Here is a 26,522-nt window from a genome sequence, read left to right on the forward strand (position 1 = left end):
TGAGATTAATGAAGTTGTTCCATGGACTACTTTGATGATAGGTAGCAATGTTCTTTCACAAACAGGAAACTTTGAAACTTTGCAAACAAAGACCTCCTGGGATCTCTGCTGTTACTCTGTAATATGCCTCATTCATCAGCCTTACTTTCTCTATGTGCTAGAGCTCATCATTTTCTATACTCAAATGTTTAAGAAGCAAACTCTTATGCTTCAAAATCCTCAGGGGACCAGGATACCTGCAGAATGGCCTATCCTTGGGAATGTCACTTCTGGGTAACTTGAAACCTCTTGCATTCACTCCATCACTGAGCATTTTGCTAAAATGTTTGGGGACATCGCTCTGCCTCAGAAAGTTACAGTCTAGTGCATCCAATGGCTAGTGTTGAATCTTTCCTGTGTGAATTGAGGATCTGGAAGGAAATAAGCGCCGTCAGTCCAGATATCAATGTAGATGGAAGCCCAAGTCAACCATAAGAAGTTGGTTTTGTTTTTACTAAGTCCTCTACATGAGCTTGCTTTGTCATTTGATTTGTCCTCTTAAAAGTGGAGCAGGAGGGGGAGAAAAACCTGTTAATTGAGAGTTCCAGTTAGTTGGGTTTGGGTCAATCAAGGTTTGATGATAATGGAATTTGCATAATATGGTGACTTTCAGCTGCGCATGGAGAGGGCTGATAAGCAGAGAGAGGCAGCAATATTGATTTACTCACCTATGGGAGGGGGTCAGACTCATGTAACTGAACCAAGCTGTTAACAGGAGCATCTGATAGTGTAAATAACAGGTCTTTCTCTGCCAATGCACACAAGGCAGCTCATTCTACATACTTGGAAAAATTAGCTTGAGTGAACTCAATTTGGAAAGTATATTAATTTTTTTATTTAACTTCATTTAAAATATGCATGTCCTTTTTTCCACCACAAGGTGAGCAGATCGAAAGTAGAAAAAACAGAGGAAAGTCCTTTATATTCACTCAGGGCAAGCTTTTAATGGCTCCGAAGAGTCCTGGGGGGCTCTTGTTTCTTGGGCTAATACACACTAAGAATATTTGGGGAATTACCAAAAAAGTAAATCTATGTGCCCTTTGGGGAATCCAATGGAAATCTCTTTGTTAGTGCTACAAGAGTAATTCGGATGGCCCTGAAGCAAAAAAGGATGCAAAGAGATATCCCTTTGGAGATGGAGGCAATTGTAAAATACAATCAATGGTTCAAGGATGCAGAGGGAGCAGGAGAGAATGGGGTCAAGGGCGCAGGTAAAAAAGTTATTTCTTCCTCCCAGACATGGAGGAAGGACAGAGGAGAGAATGGAGAAATGGAGACATATATTGAAGGGACCAGGAGATAAAGTGAGGGCTTTGGAGCTTTAGAACTGGTCAGGCTCCGTCTTGGCAGTAAGACAGAATGTGACACTATCTGCTGAAAGCCACTGAGGTGGGCACAAAGCTGGGGCTTGAGTTAAAATCAAGCTGGCCAAGGTTTGGAAGGGTTGCTCTGGAAAATCTCACAGAGGGGCAACCAGAAAGAAGGCAAGGATTTCTGAGATGATAGGGATGGGATCACCAGGTCAGGGCATGAGTGTTTAATGGGCTTTGTGACTTTAACAGAACGCAGTTAGCTGGAAGTAAGAACAGTAAGGACCCTGGCTTGGAAAGTGGCACCAGACTCCACTGCTTGATTTGGATAAGGCATCATTCTAGACAGTGAGCATCCAAACACAAAAATGAAAAAGAAAAGATTGCCCTCAAGAGGCTTCTATTCAACTGGAAACAGATACAGCTAGCTCCTGATTAGTGCAAATAATGAATTCCCCACAAAGTGGTCACACTATGCAAATTTGCTCTGCACATTTCCATCAGGATGGAATCAATGACCATATTTTACACAATTATAACTTTGAACAGTGCAAATTAAAATATATGTGATCACTTCATGAAATTCATTATTTTAAGTAATCAGGACCTAGCTGTAAGTAGGGGCAGCTAGGTGATACTGCTGCGGATAGAGCACTGGGCTTGGAGTCAGGAAAACCTGAGTTCGAAACCAGCCTCAGACACTTACTAGCTGTGTTATCCTGGGCAAGTCACTTTACTCTGTTTGCTTCAATTTCCTCATCCGTAAAATGTGCTGGAGAAGGAAATGGCAAACCACTCCAGTATCTTTGCTAAAAAAATACCAAATGGGGTCTCAGAGAGTCTGATACGACTGAAAACAACTGAACAACAACAACAGCTGTAAGTAAATACCAGCTAATCGGAGGAGGGAGAGAAGCACGCTAAAAACTAAGGAGACCATGGCAAGCAGCACAGAGAGTGTGTCTTTAATTAAGGTCTCTTCCAGCTCAGAATCCTCCATCTTCTCATTCTCAGGCTGTTGCTGTCAAAATGCCTGGCCCCACTTCCTTCCAGGGAGATGAGGGACTAACATCCAGAGACATGTGTTCTAGAGCATAGCTAATATGCGACCTGGCTTGCTTGACTTTGGATATTCATTGTGAATGCTTTGGCTTTTGTTTATTTTTTTTTGCTGTTCAATTAGGGAAGTAAAATGGAGGAAGAAACAATTTTTAAGGACAGTTTTTCCAAAGCCTGGCTCCAGAGTTGAGTCTGGGTATTGGGAAGCGAGTGACTCATGAAGGGAGGTGATGGATGAGGAGAGAAGAGGGGAGGTGACAGCCCAGGGGTCAGAATAAGGACATAGCAGAAAGGGTTGCTCCTTGGAAATCAGCTTGCAGAAGAAAAGGACCTAATTGGCAGAATACAAAACATGTTGAGGACCAATTTTCTGGGAATTGTGACTAGATCAGATCCCCTGGAGAAGATAAGGCACAATGATAAATGGCAAAGACAGAGAAAATGGGATGTTCAGCTGTGGATCTATTAGGCAAGCTTCTGCCTCTCCACTGCGGAGACTGCAGCTCCTCTACTCCCTCCACTCCCACCCCCACCCCCATCCAGCCCATCAAACTAAAGGGCAGAAAATGAATGGTGGCTACCTTATCATTGCCTGCGACTTTCCTCCACAAGTCATTCCTCAACCTTGAACAGAGTTGCAATCTCTCTGCCCTTACCCTGTCCCTACCCCTAGGTCTGCTCCACAGCCTGTGCCATGCTGTTCAGAGGAGGGACTCATGGGAGCTCAGCTATAGGAAGAATGACTTTTTGTGACTAAAAAGAAACTCCTCCCAAGCTGCATTTTGTCATCACAGTAGAGAAAAGAAAAATATGGGTAGACCGTTAGCTACCCTGCCAGTTCAGGCTAGGAAGGCATGAGGAAGAAAGAAAAGAGATCTCAAAGTCACCAGATGCCCCAGACCTTTGGACCCAGCAATTCCATGAAAAGGACTCAGTCTAAGGTATCATGGTATAGTCAGTTCAAACTCTGCCTCAGACACTTTATCTATGAAAGTGACAACCTCTCTGCCGCACAGATTATGTACAGAAAGCATTTTGCAAACCATAAGGGGCAGGTAGTGGTACAGTGGATAAAGCACTGGGCTTGTAATCAGGGAGACTCATCTGTATGAGTTCAAATTCAAACTCAGACACTCCCTAGCTATATGAGCCTAGGCAAGTCACTTCACACCATTTGCCTCAGTTTCCTCATGTGAAGAATGAGCTGGAGAAGGAAATGACAAAGGGGTGAGGGTGAACTGGACACAAATGAAGTGACTGAACAACAAAAAGGTGCTAAATGGATGTCAGCTATTATGACTGCTAATATGCAGACTTCTCTGGAAAGTCCAACAAACACTTTAATGTGACCACTTTCTCCAAAGGTACAAATCGAAGCCCATTCACGCCTAGCCATCTTTTACAACTCTTGGTCACGTCTTCCCATAAGTCCCCAGAAATGGGAGCTCTCCACATGAACCTCTTGACATTGCATGGATACCAATGGAATGCCCAAGCTGTCTGTGGTTTTCCTTCCTTCTTGGGATACAATCAGCCCAACTGCTTTTCGGTTGTACATTTTGCAGAGAACATACTTCCCCCTGCTTCTCCTGCATGATTGCAAGCTCATTCTATGCCACAGCCAGCAACATCCCTACCCCCCAAAGTGGCTGCTGTAACACTCTCACTTCCTCCAGCTCCTGTACACAGAGGTCCTGGATGCCTGATTGGTGAGATTTCATCGTATCACATTCCCCAAGTCTACCATAATGCATTCCAACCACCTTTATAGCGTTCCTCCACCCCTACCATATCCCTCCCCTACCACTGCCCTTTCTCTGGGAATAATGATCAACCACATGACCATTACTGGAGAAAGCCCGTCAATAGATAGCCTTACTCATCCCTTGGACTTCTGACACGAATACACCTCTCACTGGGTTCTCCTCCCCATATGTGCTGTCTTCCTTTAGTAGAACATAAGCTCCTTGAGGACAGGAGCTGTCTTGTGTACCTAGTATTTAGTCCAGTGCCTGGCACATAGGAAGTGTTTCATAAATAGTTTTTTCCATTAATTCATTCATGTTTTTCTCCATTGCCATGAGTCACATCCACACAGCAGTAGCAGAAAAATAACAGCATCCAAAAGCGGGGTCCTTGTTTCATAAGAAAGCCTGGGGTCATCAAATGACCTTTGCAATTTCCCAAAGGCCCCTGATCTCCATACCCCAAACATCATAAAAGGGGAAAGGATCTACCTGGCCAAAACCATTTAGAGCTGCTCCATTCCTAATGAAAACAAAAAATGGGAACGACTTGAATATCCCACAATCAGAAAATGCAGAATTAGCTGCAATGTCACCAGATAATCACCTTTACAGGCCTTGGGAGGCAATATGGATGAAAAGGACAGAGAATGAGAAGGCAGAGATGGGCTGCTATCCAAGCCATGGGAGGGAGCAATAATGATGGGAGCTAACATCACAAAATCAATTAAGACTTGGAAAGCATCAGTCAACAAGTGAGTGTCCAGTAGAGGCTAAGCACTGTGCTAAGTCCTGGGGATACAAAGAAAGACAAAAACAAACAAGTAAAGCAGTCCCTGCCCTCAAGGACCTCTCACTCTAATGGGGAGAAACAACATGGAAGTACCTAAGTGCTTACAAGATGGATGAGGGGCAGCTAGGTGGTGCAGTGGATAGAGCACCAGTGCAGGAGTCAGGAGGACCTGAGCTCAAATCTCACCTCAGGCTCTCGACACTCACTAGCTGTGTGACCATGGGCAAGTCACTTAACCCCAATTGCCTCATCCTGGGTCATCTCCAGTCATCCTGATGAATATCTGGTCACTGGATTCAGATGGCTCTGGAGCAGAAGTGAGGCTGGTGACCTGCACAACCCCCTCTCCCTCAAAACAAAGTCAAGTGCAAGTCGTGTCATCATTCTTCTGATTCTTCTTCAGCAATAAAGGACGAACACACGAACACGAACACACGAACACACACACACACACACACACACACAAGCGCGCGATGCATGCCAAGCTCAAGGGTAGCTGAGAGGGGACAGTATTGGCTGGGGTTGAGTCAGCACACTCACAGATCCACCAAAATATCAATGAAGTGATGCCAAGGAGCATCATGGTCTCAACCCAAATGACATATGTGAAGCAGACAAGGAAATATGTGGTGAAGGGGACCAGCCCCAGAAGACTAAATCTCCTTGCCCAATACAAGTTGGCATCTTCTCTGCAACTGAGAGTCTTTGAGAGTTTTATAGAGCACTGAGACATAAAGTGATTTGTCCAGGTCCATGTAGTCAGTATGTGCACAAGGGAGCACTTCACTCAGGCTTTCCTGGCTCCAGAGGACAGCCCTCTATCCACTGGGCCACACTGCCTCTAGCTGATGTGATGCCAAATAAAACGAGAACTAGAATCTAGTACTGATGTGATAACTATCTGAATGCAGATGGGAGAAGAGAGGGAAGGAGGAAACAAAGCCAATAGTGCTGGCTAATCTAAAAGCTCCTATGACCAGGGCCATTTTGCCTGTCAATTCTGTAGCCCCACTGCCTGGCACATAGTAGGTACTTGTAGAAGCAATGATTGTTGAATTAAACCAAGGGGACACAGGACAAAAGTGTCTTCTTTGCTTATCTGATGTTTGTTCATTCTTTGGATTCTGTCATGTTAAAAACTGAGGGCATGAAGAAGACCTTCCTCCTCATTTTGTATGTTTATTTTCTTGATTATTAGAAACTGAATGACCATTAGAAACATCTGTTTGTTTAAGGAAACTTACGAAAGTTCCTGGGCCCTTTCCCCAGGAAGTCTGACTCCTTTTCCCAAGGAGGATCAGTCCAACATCCAGAGTGGTCTACCCTGCCCTGGTCCTTGCTGGTGCCTCTGAGGGCTCTGCAGGGACCACAGAGCCTTGACTTCATTGCATCTCCATGTGTCCCTCCCAAGCAGGGCCCCATTCCTTGAGGTACATCATGTGCATGTCCAATGCAGCCCTTTTGTATCTTCCAGGATGCTAAAGATAACCTTAAATAGGAGGCCAGCCTCAAATCACATGGAAGGCTTTCTCTCAGAGGGAACTTCTTACCCAGCATCTTTTGGGTTGGGGGCAAAAAGATGCAGGCTCCAGTTTACTAAACGTCATCATCACCGACGAGCCCCCAGACGGCTCAGTCAACATGGATCTTCTCATGTGCCTTAATGAAAAGCTATTGAATACTGTTTCCACACTCTCAGAACAATTTCCTAAGAATTTCTCTCTGGGAAAAATTGACCCAATCATTTAGAATTCCATCTAACAGAAGACCATCATTAAAGAGACACACACCAATAAGGTAATCCTCAGTGTGTGAGTGTGTGAGTGCACACCCATGTGTGCTGGGTGATCAATGACCATTAGGTGAGGATATGAGTTGAGACTTCAGCTAAATGGGAGCCCAAAGAAAGCTTTTTAATGAAAATGTTTTAAAGGTGTCCAAGAGAAAGTCGATGTTAAGCCAAAGCATCCTACCCAACAACTGGCCTTATTTAGGAAAGAGGCCACACTTTGCCTGAGTTGCTCCCCACCCCCAGCCTTAAAACTCATCTACCCTATAAGTTCAACTAAAACTTAGCACTTCAGTGGGCACTGGACAATGGGCAGATAAGGCAAAAACAAACAAGTCAAACAGTCTCTTGCCTCAAGGACCTCTCACTCTAATGGGGAGAAACAACATGGAAGTACCTAAGTGCTTACAGGATGGATGCCAAGCTCAAAGGCAGCTCAGAAGGGACAGTATTGGCCGAGACTGAGTCAGTACGCTCACAGATCCACCAGAACGTCAATGGAGTGATGCCAAGGAGCATCATGTTCTCAATCCAAATGACCTCATGGAGATTACTGGCCAGTTGCAGGCTTCCTTGACTCCAGATAAAGTGGGATAAAGCTGTGGGCCTAGAGTCAGAAAGACCTGAATTCAAATCTGGCCTCAAACACTTACTAGCTATGTCACCTCAGGCAAGTCCTTTAAATTCAATCTGCCTCAGTTTCCTCAACTGTAAAATGAGGATCATAATAGTGCCTACCTCTCAGAGTTTTTGTGAGGATCAAATAAGATATTTCTAAAGCACTTTGCACAGTGTCTGGCACATAGTAGGCACTTAATAAATGCTTATTCCCTTCCCTCTCCCCATCCGCCAGCCCACACTTAACTCCTTGTCACTGAACTCCCGTTGTACTCCACGTGCTTCAAACCATAATTATCCTATTTTGAATAGATATAATCTGACTTGTCAATTTGACTGCAAGATCTCTGTATTCACCACAATGTCCAACACAGGGCTGGGCATGCAGAAGGCACTCAAACCCTGGTTGGTGGACTGAGTCATAAGGTATTTCAAATCGGTGGAAAACATCTTTTCATCTATTGTGAGCTCAGAATCAGGTACCACTGCCCCTACTTAGACTAATGGAAAGAGTTTATTTGCTCTCAAACATGTGGCAAAATAGAGAATTGCAAATGTACCCTTGTACCACCTAGGAAGGGGCATCTAGATGAGCAAAAGGAATCCCTCTAGATCTGCCCCACTTATTGACAGTATGGGCAGTATCCTCATAATTGCTGTGTTGACAACTCTCGGATCTACATTCCCCCTCCAGCCCTTCAGTCACCCTTCAATCCAGCTGCCTGCTGGACCTTGTCACTCGGGTGTCCTCTTGTCACCTTTGGTTCAACAAGCACACCGAGATTGATTTAATTATAGGAAAATCATATCCTTTTACACAATCAAAAATAATTCATCTGAAATAAAAAGGAAACACACTGTGAAAAATGTTTTGCATTAAACATTTCTGATAAAAGTGTGACATCCAAAATGTGTAAGAACCTGTCGCAGATTTCTAAAGGTAAGAACTACTCTCCATATGATCAAAGGATATGAACAACTAGTTCTCAAAAGAAATACAAACTATGGACAACCAGATGAAACAATGTTCAAAATCGCTAATAATCAAATACACACAAATTTAAAAAACTGAGATTCTATCAAACTGCGATTGCCACCAAATAGGCTGGGAGAATAAAAAGAGAATAAAACGCAGTGCTGGAATGTCTGTGGTAAAAAGACAGGCACACTAGCTAATACAGTAGTTACTGGTGATACTTTGAATTGGTTCAACCCTTCTGGAAAGCAGTGTGGAATCATGCAATAAGAGTCACAAAAATGTTGATTGATTTTTGGCCTAGTGTCCTGTTGTTGAAATTATTCAATTTATTTATTTTTTGGTTTCCTTGTTTGTGTGTTTGTCTACGTGGGGGTCACCTATTGAGTTCCGAGTTGTCTCACTGCCTCCCACTGTTACTGAAAAAAAATGATTGCGTGCACAAGTACTGTCAGTAGCCCTGTTTGTATTAGTAGATAACCGAAAGTAAACTAGACGCCCAATGATTGGGCAGTAGCCAAACAAACTTTGACATGCGAATGTAATAGACTATTTCAAGCCTCCTATATCCCCTTTCCCCCTTCCCCTCAGCAAGAGACTCTACTTCGTACTTAAAATAAGGCCGTCTCTTAAAATAGAGACCATCCGCCATCCCTCTTCTCCTCAAAACCTCTCAATGACATCCCTCCCACTCTCTCCTCCTTTGCTCCAATGTCTGATGAAGAGACGCGGCCCATTTCCTTGCCAAAGCCAACTCCTCCACATGTGCCTTTGATCCCATCCACTCTCATGTCCCCCTTCAATTATCTCTTCCCCTTTCTCTAGTCTTCTATGTCAGAGGTGGGGAACCTGATACCTCAAGGCCACATGTGGCCCTCTCGGTCCTCAATTGCAGCCCTTTGCTGAATGCAAACTTCACAGAAAAATCCCCTTAATAAAAGGAGTTGTTCTGTAAAACTTGGACTCAGTCAAAAGGCCACACATAAGGACCTAGAAGGCCACATGTGGCCTCAGAGCCCCAGGTTGCCCACCCCTGTTCTCTCTTACTATCTACTGACTCTTTGCTACCTCAAAACATCCAGGTCTCCACTATCCTCAAAAAAACTTTTACTTGGCCCCTGTTTCTCCCTTTCATAGTCAAACTCTCATTAAAAGGACTATATATTGCCACACCTCCATTTTCTCTCCTTCTATTCCTTTCTCAATACTTTTTGATCTGGCTTCAGACCTCACCATTCAACTAAAACTGCTCTCTGGTTGAGGAGCTATGGGTGTGGAACACTGCATAAACTGGCAGAGTGGGTGGATGCATTGGGTAGTTTTGCTCTACTGCTTTCTCTCTGTCTCTGTTTCTGTGTCTCTGTCTCACTTTCTTCTTCCTTTTTATCTACCTTTTATTCTTTGTCATAAGGGATGGCTTAATGAGAAGAGAAGGGAAAGATATATTTAGAAATGAAGGTAATATAAAAGCAAAAATATCCACCTTTCTAAAAGAATCTTCCCTATTGGAAGTTATCAAGCACCTCTTAATTACTAAATCCAGCGGACCTTTCTCCATTCTCAGCATTGCCCTCTCTATTCAATTTGATAGTGTTGCCTCCCCCTTCTCCTGGATCCAGGCTTTTTGTGTCACTGCCTTTTACCTGGTTCTCCTCCCACCTGTGTGGCCACTCCTTCTCAGTCTCCTTTGCTGGATCTTCCTCTGTGTCCTGCTCCCTAAGCATGGGTATCTCCCTAACCCTGCCCAGCTTCTGCACTGGACTCTCACCTCTTAGTTCTCTTTCTGTCCCACAGGTTCACTTCTAATCTCTAGTCTGATGACTCCCAGGTCTAGTCTTTCACAAACCTCAATCCTATATCACCAACTGTCCTTTAGGCATTTCAAACTGGCCATCCCCCAGACATCTCACACTCAACACGTCCAAACAGAGCTCACTATCTCCTCTTGTTGTGTCCTTCAAACTCCTCTCTTTCATCCTCCCAAGCATCTGTTGGTATTTTTCAGATTTGTTCTGGTCTTTCCCCTTGCCCTTCTCATCTTAGGAATCAGAACCCTCTAGATCAGACCAAATACACACCCTCTTCCTGGTGGTGTTAACTCACTCAGCTTTGGAATTCCACTGAACTGTCCAGATTGGTGATACTAGTGAGTGTGAACTCTCTTAGCCCACTACATCCAGCCATCCCTGGACCATTCTGCATATCACATCCAGTCATTCACCTTAGGCATCTCACTGTCTACTCTGGAGCTACACACATCTCCTCCTATCCCACTAAGCTTTCTACCTTTCCACTTCTTGCTTTGGAAATAATAATCAAATCACTATTTCCACTGTTTATGGAAAGGTACAACAATCTACTTAGAGTCCCATTCACCATCTCTGTAAGTCCCCATTTTTTTTTCCTGGGCACAGTTCACCAGAAGTGTTGTACATATCATTAGAACAAGTATAAGATTCTTGAGGACAGACTCTCTCTCTTTTGCATTTGTTTCTTAACAGAGTACCAAGAGCACTAGAGCTGTGTTGGGACTAGAAGCTCAATTCCGTGTGGACAGTCTCGGGCAGGTAAAAGTGGGACTTCTAAATCTTAGAGTCTTACGAGGCCCTCCATGAACAGCGGGGGTTCGAGAAGGTCAGACCGAGCTAGCTCGGCTAGCTCGGGTATTTCCGCCTCTCCCCCAAAGATACCTGATGGGTGGAGTCTCCCTGCCCTCGAGGTCGTCCCGGATTGGAGCACACCTAGTTACCTAACAGCACGGTATTGAGATGCAAACTGTGTGGCTGAAGATTAAGTAGGATTGAGGAAGCCTAAAAGCGCTCTTAGCACGTGTGGAGCCAAAGAGAAAAGTAGGGCTCCGCTTCTTTTCTTTCCTCTCTCCCCTCCCCCTCTCTCCCCGCTTGTACTTCTACTTCCATTCCCTTAAGCTTAGCCTTCTTAGGAAATCTCCCCCTCTTCGTCCTAAGAAAGAAGACCCCCTGCACTTGTAACCGAAACCCTGTAATAAAGCTCAACCCCTGTTTGACTCTGGAACGTCCTTTCTCTCATATGTGCATCCGGCGTGGCCAGCCGAAGACCTGGACAGGTAAGAAAGACTCGGGTAGCCCAATACAGGCCTCTAGGCTTGGCAGAGCTGCATAATAAATGCTGATTCATTATAACAGCCTACTAATTAGACTTCCCCTTCCAGTCTTTTATTTCTCCAATTGATCTTATATTCACTTAAAAGTACACTGTGACTATGTTATTCCCCTGCTTAATAATCTTCAATAGCTCTCAGTTACCTCTGGAGGGAGGGAGGGAGAAAGACAGACAGACAGATAGACAGAGAGCAACAGAGAGAGAGAAAAGGAGGGAAGAAGAGAGAGGGGGGAGGGAAGGAGTGAGGGACACAGAGATAGAGAGAGAAAGGGAGGCAAGGGCAAGGGGGAGAAAGAGAGAGACAGAGACAGAGACAGAGAGAGACAGAGACAGAGAGACAGAGAGACAGAGAGAGAGAGAGAGAGAGAGACAGAGAGAGAGAGAGACAGAGAGAGAGAGAGCGAGCGCACACTTATTAGGCACTTGTGCCAAAAGCATCGGCTTCTCAGCTTGGCCCTGAAGACTCTCCCCAGTCCGGCTCCAGCACCCATCTCTAGATCATTGCACATTACTCTCTTTCACTCACTCCATGTTCTAGCCAACCTGGTCTATTTGTTATTCCTGACACTCAGCATTCCATTTTCCATCACCATGACTTTGTAAAAGTTGTCTTCCATGCCTTCCCTCCTCACCTTTGCCTCTCAAAAGCTGGTACATGCCCCCTTTGATGTGAAGCCTTTCCTAAATTCTCAAGTTATGTGTTCTCTACCTCCCCCTTCTGCTCCTCCTCCTCCTCCAATTATATGCTTAATTATTTGCCCATATGTTACATCCCTCCAGTAGATTACAATTTCCTTGGTGGTGGTTATTTTGTCCCAGTACTACAGGACCTCACATAGTGTTTTCCCATAAGAAGTACTACTTCATAAATGTTTGTTGAGTTCATTGTATTCAATTGAAAGACAAAGAAAATGAGACAGAGAAAGAGAAACAGGATGAACAGATGGGGAAACAGAGGGCTGGGTAATGAAAAGACCAATGACAGCAGCAGCAGCCCCATGGTGAACACATAGAGCAATCAGTCATTCCAAATCTCTTTTCTCGTTATCCTTGTCCGTGTTCATTTTTTATTTCTTCCTTTCTTAGGTTCTTGCTTACATAGTTGATTATCAGTGGAAGTTAAAAGCAACTTTTAAAAATCCACACGCCCAAAATGACTTGTGGGCTTTGTGTCCCACTGGGCTTGAGCCCAGTTTCTCCCTCCCAACCCTCCCGACTCTGTCCATGGTATCTCCTTTCTCCAGTGGCCTAGGCTTGAATCCTTGCTGCTCCCTTTGAATCTCTGATCTCCTTCCTCCTGTCACCAAGTTGTGATGATTCTTCCTATGAAAAAATCTCAAGGTTGTCCCTTGCTTTCCATGTCAATTCCATTCAATACAGCAGGATCTGTTAAGTGTCTATCAACCTTGCCAAGCTCCTCCAAATAATCCCCAAGACCTTTCTGGGAACCTCCTCAGTATTTCTGCTTTGCCTGACCCCTCTACCCCACACAAGATTACCTCTTCCATGCTCCCTGATGCTCTGGATATCTGGTGCCTACTGCCTCCCTACCAGCTCACATTAGAGATTTCCTACCACTAGAATTGACTGCCTCTCTCCAAACTCTCTCCTTTCCAGCTTTCAAAAAGCTCTTGAAATTCCATATATTAGTCCAAAACCACAAGGATATATTCAAAGTGAGGAGACACTTCAGTGTCTCTCATCAAATCTTTCCCCCACTCAGAGTACCCAAGCTCATCATCGCCTTTCCTAAGCACTGCTATCACTGAGTAACTGAGTCCCAGATGGTAGTTTCCAGTCTCTTGCCCCCTTGGCTTAAGTTTTTGTATGGGATTCCTAGGGATTATGGACCAAACAACTGCCAGGGTGGATCACTCTTCTTCTCTCTAGGATGATGGATCTTCCAACTCATCAGTGTCAGTACCATCTGTCAAGCCTTAACTGCAGAGGTATTTAATTGAGGGGGAGACCCTTCTGTGATAACTCACATGGAGGCCATAGCCTCCAGCTAAGGACAATCTCTCCCTTCCTGAACCCTCTTCCAGGGTGCCAGAGCAGTGGCAAATCACCTCCCTCTTACTTCCTGCAGTGGTCCATGGCTATGCAGTATCCCATGACTTCACTACCTGAGCTTACTGCTCCTGTGTCCAAGTGGCATCTCCCATGATGCCCTGGGCTATTCACTGGCACTATCTCTGTGAGATCCCTCCTCGATACAGCTTTGAGGATCAAGAAATATTCCTTCTAGCAACTAAAACTTTGTCTGTGTGAATAGGTTTCTCCAAAAGCCATTGGGCCTGCCAGGCAATGATCATTTTCCCATTCATGGGTCTGTCATTTACTAACTGTATGACCTTGAGAAAGTCACTGTAACTCTTGTATTCTCAAGTTCCTCATCCTTAAAATGCAGATAGCAGTAGCTATAATGCTGACCTTCCAGAACTGGGAATCAGGAAACCTCAGTGGGATATTTCTTTCATCTTCAGGTTCCTCCCCTATAAACTGGATTCCTATCACCTATCTCTCAGAGGCACTTCCTAGAAAGAGGCACAGAAATGTCAGCTGTGTTCAAGAGCTTCATGAGGATTACACCCCTCAATGCTGTCCCCTTTAAGAGAAAGTAAGGTAGCAAAAAAAACCCCACGTCACAGCAACCAACCGTGCTGATTTCCTGCCTCCTTTCTCTGTGCCCTTCCAAGGTGATGCAGTCACTCCATCACTAAGCAGGTCAGGGCCTGGTCTCATATGTCCAAGGCATCTGGCAACAAGCCTTACTATTTTTTTATGTGCGTTCAGAGTTCACTGCATGGTGGGAGGGATGGGAGAAGTATGCACAGCCAGCCCCAGGATGAGCCCTGGGTCTCCCACTGTGAATTGTACTTGAACTTAGCGTGACTAGGCCAAGAAGCAACCTCCCAGAGAGAATGAGAGGAAAAACCAAAAGACTGCTTCAGAACTGGCCCTGGTCTTTCCATGCGCAGACAGTATGTCACCTAATGTGCTATGGGGAGCATGCTGGGGGGCTGTCGGTCATATGGGTGGAGGGGGAGTCATGCATGGAGACACTGTCCATTTCTGAGCACCCACTCTCAGAGAGCAGGCCCCTGAGATGCTTGAATAGCTCTCCAGGGGGCCCAGTCACTTATGTTCCTCAACCCCAAGAGCTTCTCGGCAGCTCACAATGCATGCAGATCCCTTATAGCCATTTATACATTTGCATGCTTCCAATTGCCTTGACAAGTGTAATCTGGTGATAATATAGGCTTTTGATAAAGAATACAAGCCTTTGAATAAGAAATTCTCACCCAATCATTAGCAGTAAATGTTTTCCTGAAGCCAGATGAACCAATATAATCTGTCTTTTGATTCTGGCTCGGTGTTTAGGAACTGAATTCCTCATCAGTCTCTTAGCTCTTTAATCTGGTTAACCCAGGCTACTGGCAGTTTTGCATATCATTTATATCCTTGGGGAGTCATCTATACATCCTTCCCAGATTCCTGCAAATTTTCTCCAACTTTTTAGTTTTTAAGAGAATGACTAATATGTTCAAGAAAAAGTGAAAAGACTTCTATGAACTGATGCAGGATGAAGAAACAGGAGTTTGAGTGGAAAGGGACCTCTGGGCTCATCTAACTCAAGTGCTTCACTTTAGACATGAGGAAACTGAAACTCGGGGAGGCCACATTTGCTTGGACATCTTGTCCAGGCTCATATAGGTAGTCAGTGGCAAAGACAGAGCTCAAACTCTGGTCCCCTGGCTCCATATCCTAACCCAGGATTCTGTCCGTAAGGACAGACTCCACTAACATAAAGGAAGAGAATATGAAAAGGAAGTTGAACTCCTAGTAACCTGAATGACCAGGCATGCGTGACCCTAAGGAGCAGAGAGGCAGGTGGCAGAATGGCACGTATACCATCAGACACAGGCATCATTTGCGCTATTTTTATTAACTGATTTTATTTATTCCAAGGGGAAGCTCCATTGTGGGGGTATGGAGAGAAGTGGAGCTAGAATCAGAAATTACTGATGTCTGATTCAAAGGCATTTGTAAGACTTTCTTTAAGTGTCTGGGATGGATAATAGCTCTAACTTCTCTTTGGAATTCTTAGTCATGGTTAGGGATGTATTCTGCTTCTTGGCCCAACCCCTGGATTCAATAGTCAACATGTCTTCTTCCATTTTGAACTGGCAACCTGGTGTACAGCTCTTCCAAATCCCAGGCTACCCCAACTTCAAGTTGCTGGGTTTTCTCTTTTCCAGAAGCAGCTTCAGACTCCTGCAGCAGAGTAGACTTCATTCTTTTCTAACTGTAGAGATTTTGGATCTTGCTAAAGCAGCAGCCTTAGCTGAAATACCAAAGAAATGGCAGGGCAGGGAAAAGGAAGAGCTATGGCTTCCACAGAGGCCTGGGGACAGGGGCAAAAGGAGTTGGCTGTGTACAGGGAACAAGAAGCAGCTTAGTTTAGTTCCAGTACAGAGGCTGTGTAGAAATAGGAGAAAGTCAGTACAGAAAGGATTCTGAGACCATCAGGAAGGCTTGGATGTGGCAGAGAAATTGGGATGTGATATTCTTTGCAAAAAGATATGACAGGTTCTCCTTTTGTTGTTTTATTAATGCATTTAAATGAATGCTAACGATTTCTCATTGATTCTGAGAGAGAAAGAGGGAGAGGGAGAGAGAGAGAGAGAGAGAGAGAGAGAGAGAGAGAGAGAGAGAGAGAGAAAGAAAGAGTATCTTCCCTTGTAACAAAAAAGAAAACTGGCAAAAACTAACTGATACATGACTATAAGGCAGCTTACATAGTATCCTATGCCACTGGTCTACAGACAGAAAGTTACCACGTGCCAACATCTGTCACCTGTAACCAAGAACTACCCAAGTCTTTATGTGAGGCGTGTGTGCGTGCATGGTCTAATTGAAGCCTTTCTGAATATTCCTTTTGGCTCTATGTATCTCATTCTGTATCAGCTAAAACAAGTCTCAGACTTCTTGGCTTTCTTCTTATTCCTCATTCCCCCTCCTTTTATTTCCTTTGGCCCAATTTGTCTGTGTTTTTGGGTTATACAGAGCTGACTGGGACGGTGAAAGGTGATGTAACTTGACCAGCATCCCACAACTGGTACGTGTTAGGAGAAGATTTGAACTCTGATCTATCTGACTCCAAGGCAGGCCCTCTGGCCACTACTCCACACTGTCTTGTTTCTGATGCTGCTGCATCAAGTTCCATTACCATCTTTCCTGCCATTCCTATGTTAGAACTTCTTGAGCAAGAATGCTGCTGAAAGTTTACTCTGATGGGCAATTTTCAGAAGAAGAAATTAAAGCTATCTATAATCATATGAAAAAATGCTCTAAATCACTATTGGTTAGAGAGATGCAAATCAAAACAACTCTGAGGTACCACATCACACCTATAAGATTGGCAAACATGACAGAACAAGAAAATGATAAATGCTGGAGAGGATGTGGGAGAGTTGGAACACTAATTCATTGTTGGTGGAGCTGCGAGCGCATCCAACCATTCTGGAGAGCAATTTGGAACTATGCCCAAAGGGCTACAAAAATGTGCATACCCTTTGACCCAGCAATATCGCTACTAGGACTATATCCCCAAGAGATCATAAAAATGGGAAAGGGTCCCACATGTACAAAAATATTTATAGCAGCACTCTATGTAGTTGCCAAAAACTGGAAGTCAAGGGGATGTCCATCAATTGGGGAATGGCTGAATAAATTATGGTATATGAATGTAATGGAGTACTATTGTGCCATAAGAAATGATGAACAAGAAGACTTCAGAGAGGCCTGGAAGGACTTATATGATCTGATGCTGAGTGAAAGGAGCAGAACCAGGAGAACTTTATGCACAGCAACGACCACAGTGTGTGAGAGTTTTTTCTGGTAGACTTAGATTTTTGTAATAACACAAGAACTTCTTACAAAAAAAAAAAAATCCCAATGGTGGTTCTCAAGGCAAAATGCCTTCCACACTCAGAGAGAGAAATATGGAAGTCACTCACATAATGTAACAGATCATGTTTGTGTATGTGTATGTGTGTGTGTATCATGTTCTGATTTGTTATACGATTTCTTTCATTTATCTTAGTCTGACTACATAGCATGACTATAGTGAAAATATACTCAATAGGAAAGTATATGTAGAATCTATACAGAATTGTATGCAGTTGTGGGGAGGGAGGGGGGAGTGGGGGGTAGGTGGGGGGGATAAAATCACAATTGTATGGCAGTGATTGTTAAACATAAAAAAATAAAAATAAATAAAAAAAAGTTTACTCTGATGTCTGTGCATCACACTGGATCACTCAAGGGGCTAATTGTGGTGGTCACCCAATGTCACAATTAATATTCATAATGTCACAATTAGTATTCATGGAAGAAGAGTTTAGTTCACTGATGAGGATAAAGAATTTGATCTGCCTATAGAAAGAAGCTCCCCTTTAACACGAGAGGCCCAGTTTTGCAGCCCTGGCTGGGTCCAAGGACTCCCATTCTCTTCCATGACAACCAGGATTGTCCTCCAATAGATGAAAGAAGGCTCCAGTTTGTGGTGGTTTTGAGAATGTTTTGTTTTTTTTCTTTTCTGGCAGAAGCTTCATTCCCAGGAAAAGTCCTGCCCTATCTTCTTATAATTTCTACAAAGTCATCAACAAGCCAAATGCAAATCACCCTTTTGCTAGTTTCATGATCCAAGGATCATGTGGCATGGGATCTGTAGTCCAATCCTGAAAGGAAAGTGGCAAGCCATGGGCAAAGGGCACTTACTTACTGTTTATCGCAACAAGAGACTGCTTGTATCTCAAGGGATGGCCTGCCCCAGTGGGTAAAATGAAAGAATGAGGCAAATCCAATGGAAGTTTCCACTCTCAGCCTATTCCTTCCTTGGCTGACTTCTTTCAACATGGTCTCCAAGCTTCAATTTTCTGCAATCCAGTCAACATACTGAGCCGCTCCTGGGACCTCAGGGTCCCATGCTCAGGGCAAAGAGGGAAAGAGAGAAAATCACATGGGGTCCTTGCTGAGAGCTACTCCTGGAAAGACAAGGTCAAGTTTTGAGGGGCTGAGCCTGGGGAGACAGGGCAGGGCAGGGCAGGGAATACAGGAAAAGGGAACTGCCCGAGGGAAGACTTGAAATTTTCTTCTGTATGAATCGGAGCACTACCAAAGGGGAGATTGGGGACTACAGGCGACTAGGTGGGATAGTGTGTGGAACACTGGACCTAGAGGCAGGAGGCAAATCACATATCCTCTGTCTGCCCCGATATCCTCATCTGGAAAATGGAATAATCAGAGTTTTTGTGAGGAGAAAATTAGAAAGTGTTCTGTGAGCCTTAAAGTGTTATACACAAGATAGCCCTATTATACCATCGTTATTCTTACTATTAATTAGGGAATGTAGAAGAGGATTACAAGAGTCATGAATGGAAACTTGAGTGTAGGTTGACAAAAGAAGGTTCAAATTTGTTGCTGGTGGTGGCTGTTGCTTCATGTCTGACTCTTCATGACCCCATGTGGGATTTTCTTGGCAAAGATACTGGAGTGGATTGTCATTTTCTTCTTCAACTCATTTTACAGATGAAGAAACTAAGGCAAATAGAGTTAAGTGACTTGCCCAGGGTCATACATCTAGGAAGTGTCTGAGGCCTGATTTGAATTCAGGTCTTCCTGACTCTAGGCCCAGCACTCTATCTACTGCAACACTTAGCTGCTCCTCTAAAAGGACTAAAAGTATGGCTGAGCAACTCGGAAATCCCAGTTATGACCAGATCATATGAATTGGGAGTGGAACAGTCAGTCTAATTTTGTGACTCACTCACAAGCCTGGGAATGGGACTAGAGAAGAGGATTCACCCTGCATTCAGTGCTAGCCAGATAAGCATGGTGGCAGGAATTAGAGGCAGGGAAGGCAGCAAACATGTCATTGCTTTTTCTGGCAAGGGACTTGTGCTGGGTGGTGGAAGCAGTCAGGTAAGAAAGGAAATGATGGGAAAAGAGACTAGTAAAAGGGTAAAGAAGTGACTAAGGTAAGGAGAAAAAGAAGAGAAGGAGGAGGGAGAAGAGATTCACCAGGGAGAGATGAGACATTATCCACAGAAAAGAGAACATAAAGGTGGAGTGGTGGAGAGTGATGGGTGACCCTAAGGTCTGGCTATGCCAAGACTGGGTGAGTGAGGTGAAGGACAGCTGAAGGGCAGTCTTACCACTAAGCTTCCCAAATTGACAGCAGTTTTGGAGTGTCATGGTTATAAGTGCCACACAAGTTGTCACTGAATCATTATCATCTGCTCTCATCCAATAGTTCAAATAGAGTTGTAAGGAGGAGAGAGACCTTAAGCATAGAGGACAGGAATCCATATCTCTAGCCCTTTGCCTCCATTTTGTCTGCCTGACTGGCATGGCCCCAGTGTTAACTTCCAGATGTATTAGAGGAGCGGAAGGGACTTTGCTCGTCCCCAACCCATACGCAGCCAGCTTGGGAGAATTCCCACTGAGGTGGACTGAAGTGGAAAAGAAAGACTTGAGGAAGGGACTCCCCTGGATGTTAGCTTGGCCTGACTGGAGCCTGCCTAGCAAATAAGCCACAAATATGCTGATTACCGGAAGTTACGTCTTAGGTAGGATGATCTCACAAAGATCATACTCCCTTTTAGGAGGAAGTTCAATAATTACTAGCATTTAGAAGGTAATGCTCCACATACATTATCTCATTTGATCCTCACCACAACCCTGAAAGGTAAGCACTATTATTATCTGATTTTACAGATAAGGAAACTGAGTCTGGGAGAGATTAATGGACTTGCCTAGGGTCACACACTTGGTAAGTATTGGAGGGGGGTTTTGAACTCAGACTTTCCAGACCCAAGTCCATCACTCTTACACCAGCTAGTGGCAGCAGATGGCCTGGAGCAGCTCAGAACAGAAGTAACCCAGGAGCAGATAAAAGCAGGTTTGCTGAGATCAGCAGATATCAGCAGCTTTTGGGCAGGGGCCAGGTGGGGCGGCAGTAAGATGCAGTGGGTTGCTGGCAGTCTGAGCTGATGGACCCAGGAGTGGTGTTCTGGGTGGGACCACGTCACTGAGAACGTAGGTTGTCCAGGAAGAATTCCCCTCTCTCACTAGCAGCATGAGAATCGGTCGAAGATGGTGGCCCTGTGGAGAGGTGACATTTTTTCCTTGTCATTTGCCTCACTATTCTGCTTGAACTAGGCATCATGTGTTTTGCTTCAGACTTCTCCCTGAAACAAAGACCATCTTTTCAATATTCATATTCTTCCAGTGTTGCTGAATAGCTGAAAGGGAGGGAGACTCTGAAGAGACTAAAAATGAGCATCTCCCAGAGGGTAAAGGAAAGGAACATAGTGGTAAGCCATGCATTAGAAGCAAGGAATTATGGAGAGGAAGCAGAGGATAAAATGTCATCAAAGAAACAGAAGAGTCAAAAAGGAGCTAGGCTAGTTGTGTAGGCAGAAACAGTGGTAAGCAATGGATAGAGTTAGTATACAAATGATGTCAGTAGAAAGGAGGGAAGGGCCCCTGCATGTTGGGTATGCCCCCTGTGGATTAGAGTCTCATAGGATGGACAGACATGGATGGGTTATGCTCTATATGTATTGAGATGTATCCACACTGAAGAGATCAGTCACAACCAATCCACAAGCATTTATTAAGCTCTTACTATGTGCCAAGCATTGTAGGAAATGCTGAAGATACAAAGAAAATGCACAAACTAGTCCTTGCTCTCAAGATTCCAGATGTTTGATTATCTGAGCATGGTGCTTTGAATTAGCATCATTTGGTCTCATCTAACATGGAGCCACATCAGTGGGGGCTCTGAACGTCCTACGGGCATCGAAGGTGCTTTGTACTTTGTAGTCAAGTCCCTTTTACATGGACAGGATTATCCATGACAAACTTGAACTTTTCCATGACTTGTCCGTCTACACTCTCACAATCCTTATTTCCTCACACTAAATTGTACCTACTGACCAGTGACACCTTATACAAAAGGGCGCAGGAGGTTCATGTGGAAACAGAGCCCTGAGGGACAGGAACCCTTCATGTGGAAAGCCAAACACCTAGTCAAGTGACAAAGAAAAAGAGGGACTCTCTTAGTTGAGCAACCCCAAAGGAAATTTCTGAAATTGCCCTGGGCAAACTCTGCCAGGCATTTCCCTACCTACTGCGGACTGGCCTCTATTTGCACTTCCTCGCAGGTGGCTCTTGGCAGCACTCTCTGATGTGATGCTGTGCACACAGTGTACTCTCAGAGCCCTGCCTCACCCGCTGAGCTGAGGTGACCTGGGAACTTCAGAGAGCTCTCCCAACAGAAGTTTGTGTGGTCCCTGTCTACCCTCTACTCCATTTTCATTCTGGTCAACTTGCAATTTTTCAAAGGTATACTTAGCATACTGAATGTGCCTCAAACAGATTAAACAGCCATTTGAAATTCCAGCACAAGTTGAAACATTTTACAAAAATGCCAGCTTCATTTTGCAAGGTCCTGCAGGCTTAAAGATATAGATTATCATAGAAATGGAATTATTGGCTAGTTTTCTACCTCCTTTTCAACTGAAATTGAACTGGAGTATTTCCAGCTTCTTCACCAATCTCTGGCAATTCTGTTTATATAGAATGCACAATTCTATCAGAAAACTAACTACCCATCCACAGGTGTGAACATGAGACAGACAGTTAAACAGGAAATGTGCCCTCTGTCACTTGATGTATGTTTGTGTGTGTGTGTGTGTGTGTGTGTGTGTGTGTGTGTGTGTGTGTGTGTATGGCTGGAGAACTGAGCTTGGAGACAGAGACCTGGGTTCAAATCTGCCTCTGAGATTTAGAGCTGTGTACATGACCTCACCTCTTAATGCCTCAGTTTTGTGCTTTTTAAAATGGGGATCTTGTTAAAATCGAGAAGCCCTTGTAGTGCTTCCTTCATAATATAATATTAAATAGGACATTTTTCATAAAGTGCTCTACAAATCTTAAAAGTGTTATTGAAATAAATGTCAGCTCTCTACCAAGACAGGTTAACACCTTCCCTGCGACTTAGAGTATTAGAACCCTGGTTCTTCCTCCTTTTGTGTTACGGACTTCTTGGCAATCTAGGGGAGCCTATGGACCCACTCACAGCTTCATGTTTTTAAATTCATAAAATACACAGGATGATAAACCAAAAGGAAGTGAAACTACCTGCTCATTTTCCTTCATGTGGATGGCCTGTGATCTACTCACAGAACTCATGGACCCCAACTCTGTCTTTAGAGTTTCCTAAAGCACTAGGTTAAGTGACTTGTCCAGTGTCGCACAGGGGAAGGGCTCCAGCGCAGCTCTCTCCCTCCTCTTTCAAACCCTAACTGGAGCTCCTTTCTTGCGGTTTGCCACACTTAGGCCACTTAGAACAGTGTGAATCCTTAAAACCCTATTCAATTACTCAGTTCACATCACAGTATCATTTAGATCAGAGCTTCTTAAACTTATTCCACTTTTTCCACACTTTCTGCTCCATTTTTGAGTTGGGTTGTGCGGTCCAAAGTGCTCATGCTGTGTGTTCAGAACCAAGACTGCAGTGAAGCTGCACGATGCAGCACAGGCAAGTAAGCACTGCCGGAAACCCCTGGGGCTCACTATGCATTTGATTTTGAACTAATTTTTGGTTGTTGCATGTTCAGAAACTTTTGACTATCGCTAAATTTGTTTGTGATCCATACGGGGTCACGACCTACAATTTAAGAAAATCTGATTTCTATGGATCTAGATCTGGAAGAGATTGTAGAGGCCAGCAAGCCCAACACCCTCATTTTATGGATGAGGAAACTGATACAGACAGAGGTCCAATGACTTGCCCAGGGTCACACAGCTAGTAAGTGTCTGAGGCTGGATTTGGATGTAAAAGGCCAGGAATGTGGCTAGCCAAGAGAAACACAAGGATCTCATACCCTGGGCTTAGCTTTCGTGTCTTCTCTGATTCATCTGCAAAGCAGATACAAAGAGAAAATATTGCATGAGGCCAGACCCATACAGAAACTGGGAAGAGAAAAGAATACTCCAGCCATCTGCCCAGTAGAGCCAAATTCAACAGCAGCTAGCAAGTGATTGCAGAACTATGGTGAACTGCAGTCCCCCATGACAGCACTCAGGAGATAGTACCCTAATGGAGCCTTCACTCAGCATGGGACCAGTGAGAAGCAGGCATTATAACCTCATCAGAGACATCAGTGACCCTATGGCACTGGAGGCTTGGGTTGTCCCCTCCATACACACACCCTGATCAGATATGTTCCTTCCTCATGTGTTTCTTTCCACACATTCCCAACGTGTATCCATTCTTTCCATTGATGGTCTCTGTGTGTGTGTGTGTGTGTGTGTGTGTGTGTGTGTATATACATGGGAGGATATACCCTAGGTTACTATTAATTGTATTACTATGGTATTTAAAGAAATAATTCATGTCCTCTGGCTGACTAGTAAAGGCAAGGCCATTGCCTAGAACTATTGAGCTATGGTTTTGAGTGGATATAGGCAGACCCAAGGAATAGCTTGAACCTAAGGAAGTCTCATCTGAGAGATCTACACTGTGATTTGGGGAGAGGGTACCTCCTGGGCTTGCAGAAACATGGAGAAGAATCATTATGAATATAGGGAAACAGATAGTAAAGCAAAGATGCAGGAGCAGGGGGGTCATGTTAGTCATTCAGTTTTATTGGAACATAGAATTGGAACATGTGGAGAAGAGTAATAGGAAATCAGTCTGGGAAGAGATCCCACTTCTAGGAAAATATTCCAAGAAGGCCAAAGACAGAAAGGCTCAAGTATGTAAAAAAATCCATAGCAGCACTTTCCATAGTAACAAAAGCAGATGCTCATCAATTAGAGATGGTTTAAAAATGTATCATATCAATGGAATGGAATAAGATTGGACCAGAAGAAATCACAAATATAATAAAATTCAGAGAAACATGGGAAGATATATGAGCTGAGGTAGAGTGAAGTAAGCAGAAACAGGAAAACAAAATACAAAATGACTATCACCATGTAAATGAAAGGAAAAAGAAGAGAACACAATGCAATTATAATAATCAAGCTTGGGCCTGAAAAAGAATTGAAAAAACACACCAACTCTTCTTATGTTGCAGAGGTCAGAGGCTATGGGTGGGAAATAATACATATTGTATTAGACATGGTGGAAGGATTGGTTGGTTTTTGCTAAATTGCTTTTCCCCCCTCTTCCTTTTTTTTAATTCTTTGTTACAAGGGATGCATTGCCTGATAGGAGAATTGGGAGGGATATATCCAAAAACGGATGTTACTAGAAAAAGACATTAATACAAGACATAAAAAATTTAAGTAAAAAAATGGGAAAGAAGACTGGGAATATGGGCTGGAAACAGAGTCTTGAATTCCAGACTAAGGAATTTGTATTTTATCCTACAATCATTTGGGAACAATTGACTATTTTGAGTAGGGATGGCATAGTCAAAGGAACATGATTTTAGTAACTATGCAGAAGACAAATTTGAGGTGGGAGAGCCTGGAAGCAGGGAGACCAGTTAACAGGACAAACAGTCCAGGTGAGAGGCAAAAAGAGCTTGAAACGGGGGTGGCAGGAGTGACCTTGTGAGTGGAGATAATAAGATTGATAGGAGACATATTGTAGAGGTAGAATCAATAAGACTTAGCACAACAGATTGGACTTGTTGAGTAGAGGAGAGGGAGGCAGGAATCAATGTAGCTTTGTAACTTCACCAATTTAGAATGAATAATTATACAAGTAGATCGTGTTCCTACTGGATTTTTATAGCCACAAGGCATTTTCCCAACAGGATCTCCTTGGAACCTCACAACAGACTCAGGAGGTAGGTACTACCTATAGGTGTCATTTAGGTACATATTAGACATGTAAAAACTGAGGCTCACATAGGTGAAATGACTAGCAAGAGTGGGAAGCAGAATTTGAACCCTTTTCTCTCTTAATTTTAAATCCAACATTCTACTTCTCATGGTAACTCTCAAGTGGTTTCCCTGCTACCAGGTGTCCATAATTGACATCAACAAAAGGGGAAAGGTGACAGTTTGTTGAAGCGTGTTCTTTGGATGTAGTTGTGATTGTCCCCCCTCAAAATGCAGACAACAGTTTCATCAAATGTCCAGTTTCTTTCCAAACACAGCTCAGAAACCACCTCCTAGCAGAGGCTTTGCCTGATCTCCAGCTTATTAGAGCTTTCTCTCACAAGATGAATTTCTCTGGCTTGGTATATTACATTCCATTTACCTGGGGGGGGGGGCAGGGTGTGTGAGTATGTGAGTATGGTGGGGGGGTTATGTGTGGGGGATGGGAAGTGGTGTGTACATGTGTGCATATGTGTATGCGGTATGGGGAGGTGGGGGTGATATATATGTGCACTGTCTGGCATGTATATGTGTATATGTATTGTATGTTCTAGAAGAATGTCTGCTTCTCTGCCCTTGCAGGGCAGAGACTCCTTCCTTTTACCTCTGTATCCCCAGAACAATGCACACTGCAGGTACTAAAGAAATGCTCCTGGAATTGTACTGAATCAAACTCCTTGAATTTGGAAGCAGAGCCACTTGATGCCAAGGACACTATGACTGCCATGGCTCCCACTGCCCCTTCACCCAAGGCTGGGCAGAAGCATTAGGATGAAATGAGCATCCTTTTACTGAGCAAGCCTCCTTGTCAGTCCCTTTATTGAACGTTCCAGGTTTTGTTGTTGTCACTAAACAAATGAAAATTAATCAAGGAGCTTCAGCCTGTACCAGCCTCCTGCTTCCCACCCCAACCCACCCTCATTTGTCAGGTTGTCAGGACTCGGGCATCCAATCTCACCAGTACACAACTTTTCCATAAGGATGGGCAAAACGCAGGCAGGTAAGAAATGGGTACTTCTTGGCAGAGAAAAGAAGAAAAGGGTGAGGATCCTTCTTCCACTGACCTCTCCTTTCCCTGGCATGGGATCTGGGTGATGAAGTTCTAGGCTACCTCCTTAGCCTCCAATTTCCCCTCCCTCCC

Source organism: Notamacropus eugenii, chromosome X (genome assembly GCF_028372415.1).
Source record: "Notamacropus eugenii isolate mMacEug1 chromosome X, mMacEug1.pri_v2, whole genome shotgun sequence".
Classification (NCBI taxonomy): domain Eukaryota; kingdom Metazoa; phylum Chordata; class Mammalia; order Diprotodontia; family Macropodidae; genus Notamacropus; species Notamacropus eugenii.